Below are 7,432 nucleotides of genomic sequence, written 5' to 3'. Positions count from 1 at the left end.
CATGACCCGCTTTTGTGCGGGCGAGGACAGCTGGCTGGCTCGCAGCAACAATACATCAAGAAACACTGGCAATTCAGACGCCAAAGATAGCAATGGCAGACTACGTCGCAACAGACACAAGCGCCGCAACAACAGCGACAACGCCGAAGACAGGGCAGTTAATGCCAGATTCAGCGGCTCTAAATCCGGTCAGCGGAAGAAGCTGTTCAAAAGAATCAATCCGGGGCCGTCTATGTCACGACCCGTTTTCCAATAAAAATATTTATTGAGAAACCAATCTTTTGAGTCCAGTATGAGAGAAATCCTCCTCACTGGTAGACAATTTCTTGATACAATAAGCCAGTAGCATAAAATATATTACAGGGTCGAACTACGGTTGCTCAACCAAATTATTACAAGCACGCCAATAATTATACATAATGGCGGACATGTCACAGTGGTGTGGAGGCATACTACTGACTCGAGGGTAGGGCGATGGTGGAAAAAAACACAGCGGGGAGAGAAATACAAGACTCTAAGTCTATCATCTCATCGAGCGTCGAGGTGAGGCTCGATGAATTTATTTGGTAGCGGAAGCGGATATAAAACAGTGACCAAATCCAGGGTCGCACGAGACTGACTGGGACTCCTCTAAGTGTCGGACTCGCTATCAAACTCTTCATCCATGAGATCGCCTTCGTCAGCATCTGGCCAAATCAACAAGCCAGTGAGTACTTTGAAAGTACTCGCAAGACAGTTCGGACGTAAGATATAACAAATGCATGGATGGATGCGACATGAATAAATTCACCAATGTACATTTTCAAAAAAATTAGCATAACAAGGTAAGTAAAAGGGAAACGGCGGTAGTCCGCCTGAAATCCCAACAGAACATAAATAACTACCGATCGGGTGTCTGAAGCGACGCCTCGAAAGGTGAACAAATAAATATAAGGAAAATGATGCCACAGTCGGGCGTCTTAGCGACACCACATAAAGGGCTTAAAAAGAAATACCACAGTCGGACATCGGGGCGACGTCACAGAAAGGGTTTTAAAAGAAATGCCACAGTCGGACGTCGGGGCGACAACACAAAAAGGGCTTTGAAAGAAATGCCATAGTCGGACGTCGGGGCGACATCACAGAAAAGGCTTTAAAAGAAATGCCACAGTCGGACGTCGGGGCGACATCACAGAAAGGGCTTTAAAAGAAATGCCACAGTCGAACGTCGGGACGACATCACAGAAAGGGCTTTAAAAGAAATGCCACAGTCGGACATCGGGGCGACATCACAGAAAGGGCTTTAAAAGAAATGCCACAGTCGGACGTCGGGGCGACATCACAGAAAGGGCTTTGATTCACAAGTAAATCATGAGAATAAATGGGTTAGTCCATCCACAGGAATATTCAATTAACCGGAATTAGCACTCATGCGAATCACCGGAGTCTCTGTCATCAAAACTGACATTTGATTAGGATAAGATAATATCGATCTAGGACATGGAATAGATGATTTGGAGGAAATATGTGACTCTGCAGAGTTTGTACAAAATTATTCCCACAGCCAACGGATTTCTGTAGTCACGAAGGACTAGTTCCGTTTACGGTATTTCGGAAGAAAACACAGCTAACCAGTACACACCCATCCTACCTCTCGATGCTAGGAATCACCCTAGACATCGTCCAAGAAAAACTTTTGAGACGGGGAGATCACAATCTCGAATAGCATGGGATCAAATTTATATACGCGCGCTCTAAGGGGTACCCCCCTCTCGGTCCCAATCGGAAACACCCATGCCCCCTGACCGGATGACTGGCTTTAATCCAGGGCCATGGAACCATCATCACGGCCTCTCCTTTTGGTGTGTACCAGAAAAGCGGTTTGCAACTTACTAAACCATATTCCTTGCGGAAAACATGTGGTAGTACAGGGAAGGAAATGAGAGGAACTGGACCGATACGGTTTGACACTGAAGTCACATAGTCTGGCATAAGACTGGCATGCTACGACACTGCCATCTTACCCATCCTCATGCCAACACATGGCCATTCATACTCACATCCATCCACTTATGGATCATCGAACTCACTTACCTCATTATCGCATAAAATAACATTCATCGATATGCTTCTCAACATGCCATGAAACTAACTAAATGCAAAACATGCCAAGACACTCATCATATCAAAAGTTCAAACATGCTTGCCTGGTTCAGAGTAGTCGGAGCCTAGCTCGGTGAAGTTCGCGGCTCCGTCACCTCCTTCGGTATCTACGATATAAAGAAAATATATGCGCTATCGTAAATACCAAGGAGTGCACAGATAGTATACCAAATATTTTTCAAATAAATCTGATAAAAAAACTAGACAAAATTTTGAAGAGAACAGAAAAAGAATCAATCAAAAATACTTTTCTGCTTAAAAGTTATAAGGGTTTTTACCCAGGGACTCATCTGTAATGAAACAGAAGATTTCCAGGGGCTAGCTTATAAAAACAGAAAACGTTTCGGCAGAAACTACGCCAGCCCAAAGGGAAAACGTACTTTGCCCGAAGGCTCTTCTAGAAAACGTTTCAACAGAGAGAGTAGAGAGGCTGGCGGTGGGGTCCCACGCGTCAGGTTTGAATTTCAAAAAGGGGGGAGCGAAGCTCGTCGGCGCCCGAGAGCCGCGGTGGTCGCCGACGGTGATCCACGGCGAGGTAGGGGGATCGGAGGGTACCTCCGTGCTCAGGGCGCCATTCCGCGTCGGTTGGTGGTGGTGGTGGTCGCCGGCAAGTACCACGTCGACGGTGAGCTTTGCTCCGGCGGACGGCGGCTCGGGTGGTCGAGGAACTCGTCGGAGAGAGCTGCAGAGATCAAATTGACGAGGGGGTTAGGCTCCTGGTAGCTAGAGAGGGTAACGGACGGGGTTTGGGCGCCGGAGGTGGCCTCACCGGAGCGAATCGAGGTGGCGGCCGAGGCGGATCGGGGCGGCCGGAGTTGGGGGGGAGACCTCCTCGGGGTCCCCCTAGTGGCCTGGCGTGGCGTTGGTGAGGAGTGGGGATGAGGCGTGCATGAGGGTGAGCTCGGGGGCCCTTTTTATAGGCAGCCCGAGGTGGTTGCCGTGAACGGGGATCTCCGGCGAGTGATTACGGCGGTGCCGGGGATGTGCAGGGGGATTAGGGGCTAGGGCTTCGTCGTTGAGGTCCACCGGTCCCATTTAGGCGCTAAACGGGCTGGGACTTGGTGCTGAGGGTGAGCTCGACGGAACGGGGGTGGCGCGGCACGTCGGCGGCAGGGAGCACGTTCCGTGCTTGCCGGGCCACGGCGACGGTGCCACGGGCATGCGCTGGCACGGCAGGGACACGCGGAGAGCCAAGGGGCTTTGGGCGGCGCCGGGTGGCGTGGCGAGAGGGCTCGGGCCCTTGTTGGCCGCCACGGGAGGTGCAACCACCGCAGAAGCTCCCAACACCGGCGAGGCTCGCTGCTACCGACGCCAGGAAGGCTCCACGCACGCGTGTGAAGCTCTGGACAGGAGGGAGAGGCTGCGAGGAACGTGCCAAGTGCACTGTCTACGCGTGAGAGGAACTGACGAACGCAAACGACACTGAAACTGAACTTTTCTGAATTTTGAACAGCAGCAGTGCATGCAAGGTGTTCGACAGAATGAAATTGGCATCTAGGGATTTTTCCTTGAGCTGAAACTTGGTGGAGTGGCTTCTCATTGCTCAAGTAGGCTGCCTGAATTTTGGTGGAATTTTTGGGGAAGTGTAGATATGAATTTCATCAAATTTGGCAAATCTGGTCCAAACTTGCAGAGACTGAATTTTGAAAATTTTGAAAAGAGGAGGAGTGGATCAAGATGGTTCTGGGTTGTGGGTACAAAGGACTATCCAGGAGAGTTGGTTTGAGGTTAAAACTCAAATGCAATATGGTACTTGCTTTGAAAATCCCTCAGGCTCCAAATAATTTTCAGATTTGTTTTGAGAGGAAAAATAATTAGAATAAAATCCAAAACTTGTTTGGATTAGTTGGGACAGAGGACTTAGGTTTATCACAAGGTGTAGGGGAGGTTTTGGAGGGGTTTTACCACATGGGAACAATGCAAAGTCAAGGGTGGTTCCAAGATATGAAAATCCCCAAATTTTCATAGAGTTTCATTTTAAAAGAAAACAATTTAAACTCCCAAAAATAAATTTGAGAGAGAACCAACAGAGAAGAAGTTTCAAAAGATCAAACACCAAAGTTTGAAAAAATAAAATCCTTGCCAAAGCAAAGAAAGTTTTTTAAGTGGAAGGTTTTTCTGAAAAAGAAAAATTTTAGATGGCCTCTCCTCAAAAACCACAAAGTTTTTTGATAAAAACCAAATAAAAATTTTGGAGTGTCACAACACCTACCCCCTTAGGAAAAATCTCGTCCCCGAGATTTCAGCTGCTCCTTAAATAGGTGTGGATGCTCTGTCCGAAGAAAATCCTCGCTTTCCCAAGTTGCTTCACTGTCGGTGTGATTGCTCCACTGGACTTTGAAAAACTTGATGGTCTTCTGTCGGGTCCTCCTTTCAGATTCCTCCTATATTCTTACGGGACGTTCTCGATAAGTGAGGTCTGGCTGCACATCAATGTTTTCATGGGACACTTGTTTCTCTGGGTTGCTTACGCATTTCCTTAACTGAGAGACGTGGAACACGTCGTGAATGTCGGACAAGTCTTTGGGTAAGTCTAGCTGGTAGGCTACAGTGCCTCTTCGTGCCACTATGCAGAATGGTCCAATGAATCTTGGTGCTAACTTTCTTTTAATCTTAAACCGTTGCAATCCTCTCATCGGGGACACTCTCAGGTATACGAACTCACCGGGTTCGAAGCTGACCCTACGATGTTTCTGATCATAATAACTCTTCTGTCGACTTTGAGCGGTCTTAAGTCGGTCTGTGATTAGCTTGACCTTTTCCTCGGCTTCTCTGAGCATGTCTGGTCCGAAGATGCGGCTGTCTCCGGTCTCTGACCAATTTAACGGGGTACGAGACCTTCGTCCGTATAAGGCCTCAAATGGTGCCATTTGTAGGCTGGTCTGGTAGCTATTGTTATACGCGAACTCGGCGTATGGTAGGCTTTCTTCCCAACTGGTCCCATATGTGAGGACACATGCTCTCAGCATGTCTTCTAAAACCTGGTTTACGCGTTCCGTTTGTCCATCAGTCTGTGGGTGGTATGCGGTACTGAAGGCTAGTTGGGTTCCCAGAGCCTGTTGTAAATGCTCCCAAAATCTTGAGACGAACTGAGTGCCTCTGTCGGATATTATAGTCTTCGGGACACCGTGCAGACAAACTATGCAGGAAAGATAAATCCTGGCAAGCCTCTGAGTGGTGTAGTTTGTCTTCACTGGAATAAAGTGTGCCACTTTGGTCAACCTGTCAGTGATGACCCATATGGCATCATTCCCGTGTCGTGACCGAGGTAGTCCGACAATAAAATCCATCCCTATTTCATCCCATTTCCACTCAGGTATTTTGTTAGGTTGCAGTAGTCCGGCTGGTCTCTGATGCTCAGCTTTTATGCGTTGACATGAGTCGCAACATGCAATGAAGGCGGCTATGTCCCTCTTCATACCGTGCCACCAAAAATTTTCCTGAATATCCTTATACATTTTGGTTCCTCCAGGGTGGATCGAATATGGAGTGGTGTGTGCTTCAGCTAAAATTTGCTGTTTAAGGTCTTCTATGTTTGGCACGCATAGCCTTTCTCCGTACCATAATATTCCTTCATTGTCTATGACGAATTCCGAGGCCTTGCCCATGCTCAACTTTCTTTTAATTCCTTCAATGCTGGGGTGACCGGGCTGAGCTTCTTTAATTTTCTCCACAAGGTTGGGTTGTATTTCCAAGTTTGATATGGTACCTTCTGCTACCATTATCAAGTTGAGCTTGGCAAATTCTTGATGGAATTCGGGCCTCAAGCTGTGCAGATAGTTTCCGTCGGAGCTGGGGTTCCGACTTAGGGCATCGGCCACTACATTTGCTTTCCCTGGATGGTAATGGATACCAACATCATAATCCTTTACCAATTCCAACCAGCGTCGTTGCCGTAAATTTAGTTCTGGCTGCGTGAAAATATATTTGAGACTTTTGTGATCCGTATATATTTCACATCGATTCCCAAGTAAGAAATGCCTCCATTCCTTGAGTGCATGAATAACTGCTGCCATTTCTAAGTCATGAGTGGGATAATTTTCCTCATGCTTGCGAAGTTGCCTTGAAGCGTAGGCGACAACCTTGCCTTCTTGCATCAACACGCATCCGAGACCCTTTCTGGACGCGTCACAATATACTTCAAAATTCTTGTGTATGTCGGGTACAATTAATACCGGTGCTGTTGTTAACTTCCGTTTTAGCTCTTGGAAACTTTTCTCGCAGGCTTCTGTCCATTCAAACTTCTTATCTTTCTTGAGCAACTGTGTCATAGGCTTGGCTATGGTGGAAAATCCTTCAATAAATCTGCGATAATATCCTGCCATTCCCAAGGAACTCCGTATGTCCGTTACGCTGGCTGGTGATTTCCAGTCAAGTACGGCCTTGACTTTCTCTGGGTCCACTGCGATACCATCTTGAGTCAGCACGTGGCCTAGAAAACCTACTTGTCTTAGCCAAAATTCGCACTTGCTGAACTTGGCATACAATTGGTGTTTTCTTAGCTCTCCTAGCACAATCCTGAGATGTTCTGCGTGCTCTTCTAGTGTCTTGGAGTATACCAGAATATCGTCGATGAATACCACGACGAACTTGTCCATAAACTTCATAAATACTTTGTTCATGAGGTGAACAAAATATGCTGGGGCGTTAGTTAATCCAAATGGCATCACTGTGAACTCGTACAGTCCATATCTGGAGGTGAAGGCTGTTTTGGGGATATCTTCCGTTCGTACCTTCAATTGATGGTATCCTGACCTTAAGTCAATTTTTGAGAATACCTTGGCCTGAGCAAGTTGATCAAACAAATCGTTTATCCTTGGCATCGGGTATTTGTTTTTGACTGTGACCATGTTAAGTGCTCGATAGTCAATACACAATCTCAGCGCTCCATCCTTCTTTTTGGCAAATAAAATTGGTGATCCCCAAGGTGAGGAGCTGGCTCGAATGTATCCTTTTTCCAGTAATTCCTTTATTTGCTTCTTCAACTCGATCAACTCGGATGGTGCCATTCTGTATGGTTTCTTGTATATGGGGGTGGTTCCTGGTGCTAGCTCAATGCGGAATTCTATTTCTCGGTCTGGTGGCATGCCTGGCAGCTCTTCAGGGAATACATCTGGAAATTCACACACTACTGGAACCTTGTTTAGCTCAGAAACGTCCACCTTATTTAATCTCGGTTGCCGGGGTATTTTTCCTTCCTTGGCTGATACTCTTATTGTCTTCCCTTGGTGGTGTGTGAGAATTACGGTCCTGCTGAAATAGTCGATAAAACCCTTATTGGTGGTTAGCC

The sequence above is a fragment of the Triticum dicoccoides genome, chromosome 2B (assembly GCF_002162155.2).
Source record: "Triticum dicoccoides isolate Atlit2015 ecotype Zavitan chromosome 2B, WEW_v2.0, whole genome shotgun sequence".
NCBI classification, from domain to species: domain Eukaryota; kingdom Viridiplantae; phylum Streptophyta; class Magnoliopsida; order Poales; family Poaceae; genus Triticum; species Triticum dicoccoides.
This window is presented reverse-complemented; position numbering follows the sequence as displayed.